Raw genomic sequence first — 17,361 nt, 5'->3', positions numbered from 1 at the left:
GCATATTGTTTAAGGTATGTAATTCATTTTTATAAGTTAATTTTATAGTAGTTGTTATAAAAATAAATGTATACTTAAAAAATAATAATATTTTCGTCCGGTTCTAAGGGTCCCATTTATTTTTGGATGTTAATATTTAATTATTAATTATTATATCAAAACGTAATACAAATTAAGAAAAAATTTCAAAAATACTTTTATTACTAATAGAAGGACATTTATACACAAAATTATACAAATATAAAAATTATTTTAATATTACGTACAATGACTCAAAAGTTAAATATGACCCTTAGAGGTGAACGGATGAAGTATAATATTTTATAATGTAAATATTTTTATTTATATATTTATATTTCTCTCATATAGATTTTTAAAGATATTCACTTACAGAGTCAATAATAAATTAATAATAGAAATAATAATAATAATAATAATCAATAAAATAACAATGGATCAATATAATTTCTAATTTGTTTTAATATATTAATGGTTTTAAAATTAATTTAATATTTTTTAATTTTCATTTAAATCCGCAAGTAATGATAATTATATCGGTAGTTAATAATTTTTAATTTTTAATTTAATTTTTTTTAAACTAAGGAATTATTTTAATAATATTTATTTAAACTCATAATTAATGATAATTATATTTGTAATTAACAAGTTCAAATTCCTTTTGAATTTTTAAAAATAATTTAATATAATAATTATTTATCTCATATTATTGCATTAATTTATACAAATCGTGCAATATATAAAAAATTTACGCCGTGTTTGTGTATATTAGATGTAAAAGAATTATGAAAGGTTATAGATAGAAAAATATATATCAAAAGTAATGAGTGAGTTTTATTTATTTTTTTTCAAAAAATAAAAATAGACAAGTGTAGATCATTATAAAAAATAATTTTTTTATATTGAATAATTTAGTTTTTGTAAGTAGAATATATATGATATTATAAGGATTGTGATTTGACTGATAAATAAATTTTGATTTAATATTTTTTATATGTATAAAATAAATATATATTGTATATTTTCAAATATATTTTCAGAAAATTTTATGTAATATAAAAATTACAAAATATAATATTACTACTATGTTGATTTAGAAATTAATATAGAATAAATTAAAATATACCTATATATATAAACAATTATAATAATATATTAATGAAGGCCGATCCTATTCGTTTAAATTTGGACCACTGACCAAAATAATTTTGGCCAACCATACTACAATAATTGTACGGGGATTGTAGTTCACAATAATAAAATTAGGATATACTCTTTCCGTCCCACGTACCATGTCCATGTTGTCGTTCCTTTTCGTCCCACATACCATGTCATTTTCTATTTTTGAAAAATGATTACACACTTTAATCTCATTTTAAATTTTTAAATTTTATTTTTTAAAATTTTAATTAAACTAATTAGTTATCTTAATCTTAATTTATAATTATTTATATTATAGGATAATTATTTTCACTAATACATTCTTAACTATCTACTAATTACATCCCTCCTAAAATACACTTACAGTGTAACAGACACGGTATCTGGGATGGAGGGAGTATTTGTTAAGATAGGGATTTTTGGAGATTTTTGGAAATTTGGCTCTAAATGTCTAATGTATCTTTTGTGTCATTGTACTTAATATTAAAAATATCTTTATATTTGTATAAGTTTTTGCACAAACGTTATTATAATAGTATTATAAGACACGAGTATAAGTATTTATGCTCTTTTCCCTTGAGTTTTAATATATTTTCATATAATAATTAATATTCAAAGGTAATATAAAATTAGTATTTGATGTGATATTTTTTAAAAAAATTTACAGTGGCAAATGAGTGAAAGTGTGTAATGTAAACAATATAAATCTAAAAAATTGCATTCATACTATTGAAAACTTGTAAGTTCCGATTTGGATATTCCGAATTAAAAAATAAAAAATAAAAAATCAGGAATGTTCGAACTTGAATAAAAAGAAAAAAAATGAATCGGACGTCACCGAAACTCGAACACAACTTGATTTTAATATGCTTTTATAATTAACATTATCTTTTATTTATTTCAAATTATATTATATTACAAAATAAAATAATTAAAATAAAAAAGTAATATAATGGGCTTGTTTGGCCAAAATATTTTTGATCATTATTTTTAATATATATATTTTATTTTTTTATAAAAATCAAACTATTGATATAAACTATTATTTTTTATAATATCGAGACAACTTTTTATATTTATTATAAAAAAAAATTCTTCAAAAACACTAAATTAATAAACCCACCAATTATAAAAAAAAATAAAATAAATAATAAGCATATATATTTTTATCTTCTATCTCTTATCATAATATATATATATAAAAGAGCTCAAAATATGGACCCATTTTTTGTAAATTTCTCAAATTCTGCGATTTCAGAATTTTTGTTTGGAAGTTTATTTTCAAGTGATTAGTTTTTCACGGAAGTTTTTATAGTGAATTAAAATCTGAAACTTTATCTCTTTTATCGAACAAGATTGCCATCCAAAAAAGAAAATTTATTAAGGCAAATTTTACAGGGTGTTTTTCTTTTTTTTCCATCCGGCGGAGAAGAAAATTTCTTTAGTCAAGTTTTATAGGATGTTTTTTTTATTTTCCTTGAAGGCAAATTTTACCGGGTGTTTTTTTTTTTTTTATTTAATTTATGGCAAAGCAATATAAACTTTCTTTTTTTTGTTAGGCAAGTTCTTTTTTTTTTTTTTTTTTTTTTTTTTTTCAGGCAAGTTTTACAGGGTACTGTTCTTTTTTTTTTAAAAAAAAATTTAATTTATGGCAGAAGCAACAGAAACTTTTACTTTTTCCTCATGTTGTTATATTTCCATTTTATTTGATTCATATTCATTTTTATTAATTAATTTTTTTAGATTTTTTATATAATTTTTGAGCCATATATATATATATTTTTACGGTAGAAAAGACAAAAAATTTCTACCGGAAAATATTACCATCAGGAGCACGAGCAGAAGTCCGTCTTCTAATAAATTTTACATGTTGTTGTTGTTTTTTTTTTTTTTTTTAAATTTAATTTAGGGCTCCAATAAATTTTTGTATAATTTAAGTTTTTCAATAAATAATTTTTAGAAAGAATAATCCCTAATCCAATATTTTTTTACCATCCACCATAGGAATTTTTTTAAAGAAAATTTCATCTATATTTAATATTTAATAAATTTTCATGATGAGTTATCAAATTTGGTAACAAATATTTATCTTCTTCCTACAATATATACTATTTTTATTAATTTTAATTTTAATTTTATTTTGAATAGATGGATAACAACCAAGAATAATCTCTAATCCAGTATTTTTTTACAATCCACAGTAGTAGGAATTTTTTTAAAGAATATTTTATCTATATTTAATATTTAATATATTCATGGATGAGTTATCTAATTTTGTAACAAATATTTATCTTCTTCCTACATTATATTATTTTTTTTTATTAATTTTAATTTTAATTTTATTTTGACTAGATGGATAACAATCAATTTGTAGAAAGAATAACCCAATATTTTTTTTACAATCCACAGTATGATTTTTAAAGAATATTTTTCTATATTTAATATTTAATAAATTTTCATGGATGAGTTATCTAATTTGGTAACAAATATTTATCTTGTACCTATAATATATATTATTTTTATTAATTTTAATTTTAATTTTATTTTGAATAGATGAATAACAATCAATTTGTAGAAAGAATAATCTCTAACCTAATATTTTTTTACAATCCACAGTAGGAATTTTTTTGAAAGAATATTTCATCTATATTTAATATTTAATAAATTTTCATGGGTGAGTTATCTGTAACAAATATTTATCTTCTTCCTACAATATATATTATTTTTATTAATTTTAATTTTAATTTTATTTTGAATAGATGGATAACAATCAAGTTTTGAAAAAACTTGCTCGGTTGAGATGTCGAAGACAAATACGAATGAAACAAAACAATAGGACCAGACATTCTGAACTGAGAGCTATTGTTCAGAATATTGATTCGGAATTTCATTCAATTTGTGCTGCTTATAACATTACGAATGAAAGTATTTTATATCCTAATCCACAAAGAAGCGGGAGGGGACAAAGACGAACGCGTGGTTCAAATCGACAATCACTCAATCGAAGGGAAAATAGTATGAATTAATAATGTGTTATGCATTAAAATAATATTTTATTTATTATGTCGTATGTATAATTTTTTCATTTTTTTTATTAGATTATTAATTTCAAAATAGTATTTTTAATTAAAATCTATATTGTATAAGTTAATAATATGTTGTATATATATTTACAGGTACAAATGATAATCCACAGAAGCACGAGGGTTCAAAGACGAACTCGTGGTACAAATCCATAATCACACAATCGGAGACAACATGGTATGAATTACGTTATCAATTATTATTTATTACTTTCTACTTATTATACAGATAATAAATATTTCTATTCTTATTAGATGAAAATATTGTACCACTTTCAGTTGAAGAACATCAACAAGAAAATACAAATTTGGTGATCGGAGATAATATTGTTGATCAAGGTAATAATATATTAAATATATTTATCATATTTATGTATTTTTTTTAAAAATCTATATTGTATAGGTTAGTAATATATTGCATTCATGTAATTTATCGTGCATTCAAAATTATTTTAAATAATACTACTATTATATTATAATCTTATATTCAATTAAGAAATAAAAGTAAAATGCTACAGAATTAAATATTTACTTCATAATTGGACGGAGATAGTATCATTCATTGATATTATTTTATTTTTTTATATTGATTAAAAATATATATAATATATAAAGAAATTACTATTAAACAAAAAAATATGATTATAATTTTTTTCGTTGATTTCACCGTGCGCAGCACGGGCATTCCGCTAGTATGTTCAAATTCTATAATGACAAAGTGTCAAACAAATACAAACTCTAAGTTTGAATTTGAAAGTATCCAAAATCACATTCAAAATCAATTTGAACCCTCTTTGGGTGTGTTTGTTTGAAGGATTTTGGAGGATTTCCACTATTCATCCAATTTTTTTCCCCAAAAACATCAAATCAAATACCTATTTTTCATTTTTTATATTATACTAAAAATCAATTTTACATTCAAAACATCACATCAAACCCTATTTATATCACATCATACAACTATTCAAATTCAAAAATTTTACTATTCAAATCCCAATCCAAAATCCAAACCCCCAAACAAACACACCCAAATCTCTTCGGGGCATCCCAAGTCAATGATTGCACCAATTCTCCACTATTAATGCTGTTCATCGAACCTTTTCTTCTTCTTCTTCTTCGGCATGGTTCGTCTTCGAATTTTTTCGGAATTGCTTCTTCTCGGCATTGTTTTTCTTCGAACTTCTTCACCGATCTGTTGCAGTGTCTTCTTTATTGATTTTCTAATATTTATTTGATAATTTATTATTTTTTTGTAAATTTAAATTTCAAATTTCATGTTAAATTTTTCATTGTTAACTGATTTTTTGTTATACTCACATCTCAACTTGATACAAACACGATATGAAAGCACCAATGCACAAGCCCTATACAAAATGTGGGTACGGACAATGTATACTGTGTATAAGGGTTTTAAAATTAAGCCCGAATCGAAAAATCGAACACGTTCAACCGAAAAATTTAATTTCAGATTCAAGTTCGGTGTTTCAGGTTACTAAATAATCAGATTAACTTGAACAAAAAAAAAAAAAAAAAGATCGGATCAAGCCGAGTTTCAAGTTGACTTAATACACCAAAATATAGAAATTAGGTAATCGGATACTCTGAAATCCAAATTTTACTTGATTTTAACTTGATTTTATAATTAAAAATATTATATATTTATCTCAAATTATAATATATTACAAAATAAAATAATATAAAAAATCAATATACTTATTATAAAAAAAATCACATTTTCGGATTTGTTTTATATTAGCTTTTTTAGATAAATTTTAAAATTTCAGGCTTTCTGTCTATTTCGTATCAGACTCTTCTGATTGGTTTCAATTACGAGGTGACTTGAAATAAAATTAGATTGACTTGAACTTTGACCCAAAATATTCATATTGTGTTAAAATTTAGGATTGACAATCAAGTTCGAATCGTATTCGGCTTGGCAGATTTTTTGGCATACTGATAACTTAACCCGACACAAATATGACCAAAAAACACAAATTGACACCCTAACTGTGTAAATATTTATTTACATCGTTTCCATATGGTTGTAACTATCATTATTCTATTATTGATATATGTATTTTTTTTCCTTTTCTTTAAAGAATCATGTTAACTGTTTTATTGATTTTTTTACATAATTTTTAGGAAAATTGCAAAAATTGTCCATTAAGTGCGCCCAATTAGACACGTATTTTCAGTTTCACAAAGTAGGACAATATCTCTTTCGCGGATTTTATTTTTATCCTCCAGTGCTGGAAAATGTCATGTCCCGGTCACGTGCGCTTACGTGGACCTGCAGCTACGGACTTGTACCCTGCCGGTGCTGACATGTGAGATGATATGACTCTGTTGGCGACAAGTGATGTGACGGGTTTTTTTAAAAAATAAAATAATTCAATTAATTATTTAATTCTAATTTGGCCCGATTGGACCAAATTGGAATAAACAACAAATTTACCACAAATACTCCACTCCGGTCAATCCATCCCTCCCAATAGATACCTTAGAAGCCTAATCCCTTAATCGATCTGTAAATCTCTGATCTCATCAACCGCCGCTATGTACCGCCACCTCCTTCACTGATGGAGATCAAAACATTTGTGAGACAACGTGATTCTTTTCATCGACAATATAGTACAAGACGAACACTCATTACATTACCTGTGAAACATATGTAGAGAGAAACATGCTACGGGTGCGTTTTTTTCCAGTGGAAGGATCCTCCTATGTGTCCTCGAGCTAAGACTATTATCCCGGGGTTGTTGAAGAAGTTGAATGATCGAGAGGCCGAAATTATGACTTTGAAGCTACAACTTAAAAAATTGAAATTTTTTGTTGTTGTATGTTGCATTATTCTTGTTATCCCATGTGTTTTTATTGCATAAAATATTTATGTCCATGAATGCTTTGAAATAGATGATCGAAGGTAGTTGTTTGTTTATTCGGTTTAGTCACTTGAATTGATACTATCGTTAGGGCATAATATTTTGTATTTTGAATTAGCTGTAGCAGTAGTAACATCGTTAGCAAGGCATGTTTTGTATTTTGAATTGGCACCACCGTTTTAGGTAGTAACATTTTGTATTTCCAATTAGTAATATCGATAATGACAAATGACTCGGCATTGACATTTCCTGGTTAAGAAAGTAACATGACTCATTAGTGTCAATAATATATGTTACAAAATAGGACACCAAGTACAAAACATGTTCTAAATAGATACGATACTGAAGCATCTAGTCTAACCTAATTTGAGTGAAACCACACCCGATCAAAAAACACGAGGACCACACAATCCAACAACATTTAACGCTATTCATTTCAATCCACAATTACGTACCCACCCAATCACACAAATTGAAACACACATCATTTATTTTGTTTGGTTGATCGCATTGCCGTTGCTCCCATCCATATTCCATATCGCTTGTTGTATTCCCTATTCTCTTCAACAAGCCATGTCAATTGTTGTTGATGGACATACACTGGAAGCTCAAACAAAGGAACACCATCATAGTTTGGAGCATCTAATCTGTTGAGGTCGGGACATTTCAACCTGCTAAAACATTGTTGGTGGTTTTGTCTTTGTGCTATCAATATTTCTGACCAAGTCTTTGCTACCGTGTTGTGTCTGTAAAGCAAAACAAGATTTGTGGTGTTTACATCCTGATAAAATGACAACTGTAGGTATGCAAAATGGTGTTCAAAATTTGCAGATATTGAAAGAGTACTCACGCTTCGTCTTGTTTATATTGATGTGAGCTGCTCGCCAAAACTTTTTGCCTTGCCCTTCGGAGACTACTGCAGAAGTAGAATAAACACTAATCTTTAGTATTTGGTTCATTGCATATAAACAAAAGATTTGGCTAGACATTTATACCACCACCATTGCTGGATTTGGACCACTTTCAATAGATTGTTTCTCTCATCTGAGCAATGCATCGCGTGTCCTGATATTTCTCACATGAACATTAATATTTAGTACATGCAAAAGAGAATGAAATAGTTGGTTCAAAGTAATTATATTTCAAAGAAATGTGTTTAGATAAAAGTTCTTACGCTTTGCCTTGAGGACAACATTAAAAGTCCCTTCCCTTTTCGTGTTACAGGTTTGTCAACATTGTTCCCATCTATGTTGGCAGTAGACTCTTGTGTTACCAATTTGAATTGTCCCTCGGTACGTTTGCAGAACAATTTGCGATGACTATGCGAAAGTGTATAAAATATAGAAATCAACAATGTAACTTCCCCATTGGAAAATTATAAACATTTCTTACGGGTGTACTTTCATGTATTGAAGTCATTCTACACGGATACTCGAAAGTGGCTTCTTGTCCAGTACTGTATTCCCAGCAGTTTGGGAGGTGCATTTTCCTTGCTTTGGACACGTTCCTGCATTAACAAATGGAAAAAAAAGTCAAAATCAAAATAGCAAATGATGAGGAAACTTTCATCGGAATGGTATGCAAAAAAACCACTTACACTCTATCTTGGTCGGCTACCCACGTTCGTATGCGCATTCTTTTTGGAGGGCCCTTCATTTGTTACAAGCTGCTAAGTAAAGTCATCACTATCCACTTCTGCCCCTAGCACCATTGTCGATCGAGGATTAGTTTGCCTAATTGCATGTGCATAATCCCAATTCCAACCATGTTTTTGTGTCGCATCTCCTTCCAATTTTTTCAATGCCCTTTTCTTAGTCCTATAGGCTATATCCTTTGATATATTTACCAGTAGTTCATTTATTACATGGACTCTAAAATCTTTGACTGCTATTTTCTGGGTCTGACTTGAATTTCTTCGCGTACTTCACACTTAATCATTTTTTTTTTCATGCTGGACACCTTAAACCTCTATTCGCAAGTATGCTTATCATGAAAAATAGATATTTCGAAACCAATGTCATCGTCCATCACACATGCATGAATTTTCCAATTGCAGTTATTGTCTCCACAAACATTGTACAACCTTTTATTGTCCACTTTTGTGAAATTAACCTGCCTTATGTTCACAACAACGTAAGAGTTCACATTGTCCTTAAGCTTATCCCTACTCGAGAAAGCCATACCAATTTCAATTTTTTGTTTAAATAAATCAATTTCTTGGAAGCTAGGAAATGACTTCTCTTTTTTGCCCTCCTTGTCCGGCTCCATCAAATGCTCAAGCTCATTTTCCGTCTCCAACATATCCTCCTCGGACTTGTTTTCTGCGTCACCCTCACACTCAACCTCCTCCATTTCACCCAGCTTATCCCTTTGCCCTGCCCCTTTTACCTCTATTCCACATTTCCTAACTAATTCCTACTCCCCTCCCAACTCATCATTACTCTCTTCGGACACGTCGCCAACATACTCATCAAACAAGAAATCATGACTTTCATCAGACTGTGAACTCATGAGGAAATCACTATCAGATTCAGACACTTCATCAACTACAACTTTTTCATGTACTTCCAACCCATCTACTATCTCAACAAATTCATCAAACATGATACCATTATAGTCATCGGATTCTGACTCAATATAATCACTATCTGACTCGGAGACATCATCACTATTTATCCCCTCCCTTATATTTACAAATACTACAAATTCCCTATCATTTTCCGTTAACTTTTCTATTATTGCTTGCCTAAGACTCTAATCTTCTACAACTAAACTAAACCTCTCATCTCTAAAAACATAAAAATTCAGCCTATTATTTTTTGAAACACCACAATTGATGCATACTTAAGTAGACAAGATATATCAAGACAATTTATCTTGGTGGGGTCAAACAATGTCTTCTTGCTCCCTCACGTATTTTGCTGTAGGAGTTAAGAACATCTGGCCTTCATAACATAATGTCACTATCACTTTGATGTGTGTAGGTAGCCCATCGCCTATAACATCGCAAGAAGGTCTTAAAATAACACAAAATACAACTGTTTTGAATTGTAAAACTTTACGTTTGAGACCACAATAGAAAACAAATTTATTTGAGTATTCTTTTCACTGAAAGAGACAAAATTAAATACACGATATCATGGCATGCAAAGCACGAAGAAGGCTATGATGCACACATATTTTTAACCCCATTCAACTATAAATATGAAAGTAAAAAAAAGACGAACATTACTGGATTGTATGGTCATTTCTCGCGATTGCTCGATCAGGAGTTCTCACACCAGAACTCACTACCTACAAAATGGTGTAATGTAGGTCTTTCTTTCTGGGTTTCTTTGCCTTACGGCGAGTGCCACGACAGTGAACAGAACTGTGAATCGACGGAGGACTTAGGGTTCTTGGGGGATTTCGAAAATAAAATAAGAAAATATTGATTTATGTGGATCGAATGGGAGGGATGGATCGATCGGAGTGGAGTCTTTGTAGTAAATTTGTCATTTAATATTCCAATTTGCTCCAATTGGGCCAAATTGGATTTTAAAAACATTAATCATTTTTTTTAATTTTCTTTTTAAAAACCCGCCACGTCACTCGCCACCGATAGAGGCACATCATTTCACATGTCAGCATCGGCAGGGTACACATCCGTAATGGCCGGTCCACGTAAGCGCACATGATATTTTTTGGCGCTGGAGGACAAAAATAAGGTTGGGCAAAGAGATATTGTCATACTTTTGTGAAACTGAAGAATACGTGTCCAAAAATGATAATTGGACCCACATAATGAGTAATTTTTGTAATTTTTCCTAATTTTTACCCTAATATTAAACTCCCTCGGTCCTAACAGTCTTATTTTTATCATTTTTGGCTGTTCTATTTAAAATGATCATTTTTCTATTGTAGTAAAAATAATTATATACTAATATAAAAATATTTTTAATTTTTATATAAATTTTTAAATATACTATTATATATATAAATAAAGTACAAAGGACAAAAATATCACAATCATTTTATAATACTTCTACTATCGATAACATATTATTAATTTTTAATCTAAAGGAAAAATTAAAAAAGGTACGTTTATTTAAGATGAATGAAGTATTAAATATTTTGTATTATCAAATGAAAAAATATTTTAAATTTTGCTATTTTTAAAATACAATAAATAATATTGATATTTGAATCGAAAACCTTGTGTTGATTTGTGTTATGTTATTTTGGGTTATAATATATAGAAAGTTATGCTCTACTCGTGAGTCACGTGGAAATTTCTAGGCGAAACTCTACAAGAGTGACGGTCAATTTGGAGATGTATTTGAATAGAGACGTGTTGGGATTGATTTGGTAGGCCAATTGATAATTAAAGCATTAATAAGGTAGAGGTGGCTGTGACTCCTTTGTAGGGTCCAAACGATTAATAGTCCTTACTCTTGACCCAACGGGTAGGTAATGTCACCGTCGAAATTCAAAGGACTTTTTATTTTAGTATTTTTATATTTTAATATTTTCATTGTCAAATTATTGAAAATTATAAAAATATTATCTGAAATTTCGCTTTCACAGTCTGTGTTTGGTAGACGTGTTGGAAGCGTGAAAAATGTGAATTTTTCGATCGACTCAAAACAATATCCGGTTATAATATGATATATGAACAATAAATAAGGTAAATAAGACAGAAAAGCAAGAAAAAATTGTCAAAATTTAGCATAACCCCGAGAAAAATAAGATCAATTTTCATAAAATAAAGGAAGAAAGAAAAATACATTGCAAAAAAAATAAAAAAAAACAAAAAAGAAAAGAAAATACAAGAAAAAAAATAAAGAATAAAAAAAAAAATAGACAAGTTTGCCGCTAAAATAAATAATAATAATAAAAATATATTTCAAGCTCATTTTATAATATTTAAATTTCATGTGTCACACATTAGACAATTACACCTAAATTTCTATTCTTTCTATTCTTTCATTCACATGCATTTTATTTTTCTCCTCCGTATGGAGGAATGATCAATTAAGGCCATCCACAATGCAGAATCCCACCCAGATTTTCTTCTCGTTCTTTTGTTGTGCCACATTAGCTTCTCTTTCTTTCACGTCACGAAGAATACCAATTAAATTTTACATTCACATCAAAGAACCCTTTAAAATCTCTATTTTTTCCACCTCATTAAATATTGTATACATTTAGAAAATAATATTATAAGTTTTCATCATATTTTATCCTTATAATATTTAATAAAAATAAAATAATATTATTTAGCACGAATAAACAAAATAATAAAAACAATAATTTCACACTCACATAATAATTAAAAATTTAAGTTTAACAAAAAATACATAATATTGCAATATAATTTTCAAATAAATTAATTAGCCGATTGGCCAAACTTCTCTCAAATATGTTCAACTAAATCCGCTTTGAGCTGTTGCTGTGTTTCCCTAGCCCCTAGTCGGCTTCTATTCGGTAGGTATTGATCCATAGTTGCATATCTCGTATTGTTGTATGACCAATTCGAGTTATCATTCGTCTCCACTTGATCATATTGAGATGTATCGTAATAATCCAGATAAGTGTCCCTTTTATCTTCTACAATCATATTATGTAATATGATGCATGCTCTCATTATTTTACATAGTAAATTGATATCCCAAATAAGTGATAGAGCTTTAATGAAGGCAAACCAAGCTACCAAATTCACGCTTCACATATTTTCGAACCGCTTCTTGATGTTCCGCAAATAATTGTGCTTTATAATCTTGAGATAGACAAATTGATTGAACAAAGATTGCCTATGGAGGGTGAATTCCATCACAATCAACCTCTAGAGCTCTGACAATCAAAATGTTGTTAAATACTGGAGATCGATGAAATACATTAATTTCATTGCATGTACCTGGTGTGCTAAAATATGCATGTAAAATCTACAAATCGTATGCTGCTATAGCTTCCAATATAACTGTAGGTTTTCCATGATCTCTACATTCGAATTGCCCTTTCCAAGCAGTCGGACAATTTTCCCATTCACAGTGCTTACAATCAATACTTCCTAGCATGCCTGGAAAACCACGTGTCTCTGCACAAATAATAATAGTTGTATATCATCTGAATTTGGTCTTCGTAGGTATTCCTCACCAAATAGAGAACATATCATTTCAAAAAATTGCTTAAGATATGCCCTTGTAGTGCTCTCTCTAAGACAAAGATATTCGTCAACCATGTCAGTAGTTGTGCCATATGCCAATACACATATTGTTGTTGTGCCATATGCCAATACACATATTGTTGTTGTGCATTTTTGTAATGCTAACAATCCATCTCTTCTTGTAGCATCACGTCGTTGCTGAAAGAACTCCATTTTATTGGAGAGCAGATCTATGATGCGAAGAAAGACATGTTTTCTCATTCGGAACCTACGACGAAAATAAGAACTTGGATGCGCAGGGTTATCAGAAATGTAATCATTGAATAATCGAGTATGATCATCTCCAAGATTCCTCTCTATGTATGCTCTCCGTCGACGCCATTAGCTTCCCTCATCTTCATTGTTGATGTGCTCAATCTCTTTATACAATCGAGCATATGTTTCTTCCAATTGACACATATTTTCCAACTCTTCGTCGGATGAATCGGACAGAGATAAGGATGGGGTTGACATTTTTTGAGAGAAAATAAATGTGTTTTAAGATATGAAAGGTTGAACTATTGTGTATAAGAATTGTGTGTATGTGAATTGGTTACATATATAAATAAAAACTAGCCATTGGGGAATATAGTCATTGGGAATATAGTCGTTGAGAATATAGTCGTTGGAGAATATAGTCGATGCAATGTTTATTATAAATACACTACATTCTCACTTTATATCCTCTACACCATCTCTTTATATTTTTTTCTCTTCATTTTATTCTATCTATATTTTCTTCTAAATTTCCCACGAACGGATTCCAACTCTCAAAATTCTTCCAACTCTCAAGATCTCCATAATTATTTTTGATTTCCAAGTTTTATCAACATGTAAGGAAATCAACCCATGTTCCCTACATCTAATGTCCCATTTCAACCATTCAATCGTCCACCATATTATCACATTCCTCCAAATTTCTATCCTCTAAACTTTCAAGCATTCGGAAGTTCATCATCTTCTCAATTCATGATTGAAGCCACTGAAGCAGTGGACACCCCACGATATCGCATATCCATCAATTTAATAGATGATGATGTGCCTAACAATACAAAAAATAAAGATACGAGGAAGGTGTGGAGTTGGAACGAAGATGAACTTCTAATTAGGATGGTTGAACACTAGTAAAGATACTGTAACCAAAACTGACAACAAAGTAGTACTTTCTGGAAAAGAACCATATTGTATTTCATGGAGAACAAACCTGAAAGTGCAACAAGAAGAGGTGTTAATGTAAAAATTGTTGAGTAAGATATGTAAGTCCGTGCAAAAGTTTGTTGGGTGTTATGAGGAGACTAATCGAAAAATACGCAATGAACAATCAAGTACGGATATCCTCAATGCAGCAAAGAAGATATATTCAAATGACGGTAAGAGCAAAGACTTTATCCACAAAGATGCTTGGTATATACTCAGAAATGAGCCCAAATGGAAGACCAATTACTGCAAATCATCTCATAATAGTGGTGGAAGTTCAAAGCAAACAAAAACAAGTGAAGACGGTTGTTACTCAAGTTCGTGTCCGGCGACACCATACATTGATGTGGATGACCCAACTCCTCCTACTCCTCCTCTGGTATAAAAGCAAATAAGAAGAGGGAGAAACAAGTGAAAAACGAGGGGCATTCAATTTATGTTCTACTGAAAATTATGGAAAATTTTACAAAAAAATAGTATATTTAACTCAAGTATGGAACATATGACAACAGTGAAGGAACAAAGTTTTAAGCAACAATCTGAGAAAATACAAGCACTTCTGAAAGCTAAATGGTTGGACAAAGTGACAAAAAATATTGATTGGGAAGCTAAACAAATAGAACTTATTTCAAAGAAGATAGATATGCTTCATAATGTTAATGGCCAAATGTGATCATCTGACTGAATTTGAAGAAGGATTGGAACAAAAGTTGGCACGCAAATTTTTTCTTAGGTTTGCTTTCAAATTTATTAGTACTTTTTTTATATATTTTCATTTATTATATGTATTGTCTGTTATTTTAATTAAGTCACATAGATTTGCATTTAAATTTATGTTTAAATATAATCTTTAAATCAAAAAAATTATTATAAATATAATATATATAATTTTAATATTTTTAAATAATAAAGAAGACATACTTGGCCCACTCCAACCGGCATGAAGACATACATACTCGCAGTGTGCGACGCTTGATGTCAAAAGACTTTATATATATATATATATAATAATAATAAATGCTGAAGTGGGGGGTGCTTAATTGGAAGCGCCCCTTCGTAATACATCCAACGGCCAACATATGAACATCAAAATAACCAATTTTTCAATAAAGCAATAAAAGTTCATGCCACTTTGTTTTTGGCTTTTTCTAGATTCTTTCTTTTCTCAAGAACAAAAAATGCAAATTACAACTTCACCATTCACAAAAAAAAAAAAAAAAAAAATCTAAAACCTACAATATTTTTAACTATAAAATATTTTTGTAGTGTAAACATGTTATTTAGCAACAAAAATTAATTTTGTCACCAAATATAAAATATGTACTACAAAATTAATTTTTTCGATAAAATTCTTTTGCTAGAAATTTATATTTCATATCAAAAGAGTTTTAGCTACAAAATCATCTTTCAATGAACAAATATCTTTTTAAAATACAGACAAGTCTATACCATACAAATTCATTTATGCAACTAGGCAAACAATGGATATTCTCCCCCACACCTACCATGCATATTGTCTGCAATATGAATGCATATAAAAAACTATAAAAGGTGAAGGACAACATAAGTTCCCTGATGACTCCAAATATAAACATATTATTTGTTTGACAAAACTACATATTACTTGAATTTCTGTATAGAAACCATCACAATAACTTGTTATTGGCATACTTTATTGATCTATATCACTTGGCATGATCCGGAGTTGGTTTGTTGAGATTATTAACGATTTTTGCCCTTTTAAGCGGTGTCTTGGTGCCAGAAAAGCTAAGACAGATGCCACAAGCGACAGCCACCTCCACTCGCAAGCGGCGATTACATCACCCAGAAAACTAAGGGAAGAGAGGCAAGCGGTAGCTTCCACCGCTCACAAACGGCAGTCTCTTCCGCTCGCAAGCGACGGCCCAGACACCCACTGCTGCAGAGTGGCAACAGCCCAACTCAAATATTGACTAAGTGACCCAACTGCAGTGGTACAACCCTTCCATTACCAGCCAGCACAAGGAAGCCCACCTAGCTGCGCTGATGCCCTCCAGCCATCCAGCAAGCGAGGAAGATCTGAGCCCTTACAAATCCATACAAGTAGAGCAAGCACACTAGGAGTTATGGCCAACAACTGCCTCAAGAGAATAACTGTCATCAACTGCCTAACTGCCTAGCGGTTAAAACCACCTTATAATTGCTTGTAACCGCTACTTCTACCTAATATAAATAGGGCCAGATATCTGTATGTAGATATGCTTCGACAGGAGTATAATAAAGATTAATTTTCTGTGCATTCTAGCTGTCTTCCTGTACTCCGAGAGCTCCAACCCTGTAAGGGAATTCTTCACAGGAATGGCCAAGGAAGTGGAGATTCCCCTTCTCCCTTGGCCAATACTTTACTGCTTACGAAATGTAGTTTATTGCTTTCATTTACAGTTTTGTAGAATTAGAAATTCCAACTTTATTAGAAAGTAATGAAATATCATTGAAATCTTCATCTCTACTCTTTCACATTTTTTTTCACACTTATATAAACTCTGATTTTAAAGAATTTCACTTCACTGGGTTAGATTACAAGAAGAATTGATTATCCAAGCCTTGTCTTTTGCCACAAGCATTTTCAAGGTAGTTCAATGTAGTTAAGTACGCGGGAGCCTTGTCGACCTGTTTAACTGCTGGTTTGAATTCAATTTTGATTAAAAAGAGGTAACATAAGGGTAAAGCCACTAATGAGGCAGAATTTGGGATAATTAATGGGGCATAGGCGGTAGTCTATTAGGTTACAGAAATTCCTAGTGGCAGTAGGGTTTCTTTTTTATAATATTCCGATTCTAGGTGTCATTGAAGTCTT

At 30.0% G+C, this 17,361-nt stretch overlaps 1 long non-coding RNA gene across 1 annotated transcript; it reads right to left on the bottom strand.

Annotated features, from left to right (window-relative positions):
* Positions 1–7,398: 7,398 nt before the first annotated feature.
* LOC127263897 (uncharacterized) lies at positions 7,399–10,598 on the bottom strand. The gene is made up of 6 exons (XR_007841560.1): positions 10,377–10,598; positions 8,742–10,140; positions 8,319–8,651; positions 8,140–8,209; positions 7,995–8,060; positions 7,399–7,890 (listed from the first exon to the last, which is right to left on the bottom strand). It is a non-coding gene; the product is annotated as an uncharacterized LOC127263897 (long non-coding RNA).
* Between the last annotated feature and the right edge of the window lie 6,763 nt (positions 10,599–17,361).

Source organism: Andrographis paniculata, unplaced genomic scaffold (genome assembly GCF_009805555.1).
Source record: "Andrographis paniculata isolate CXL003 unplaced genomic scaffold, ASM980555v1 Contig69END, whole genome shotgun sequence".
In the NCBI taxonomy this organism is placed as follows: domain Eukaryota; kingdom Viridiplantae; phylum Streptophyta; class Magnoliopsida; order Lamiales; family Acanthaceae; genus Andrographis; species Andrographis paniculata.
The sequence above is the reverse complement of the archived record's forward strand: the minus strand, read 5'-3'. Positions and strand labels throughout refer to the sequence as shown.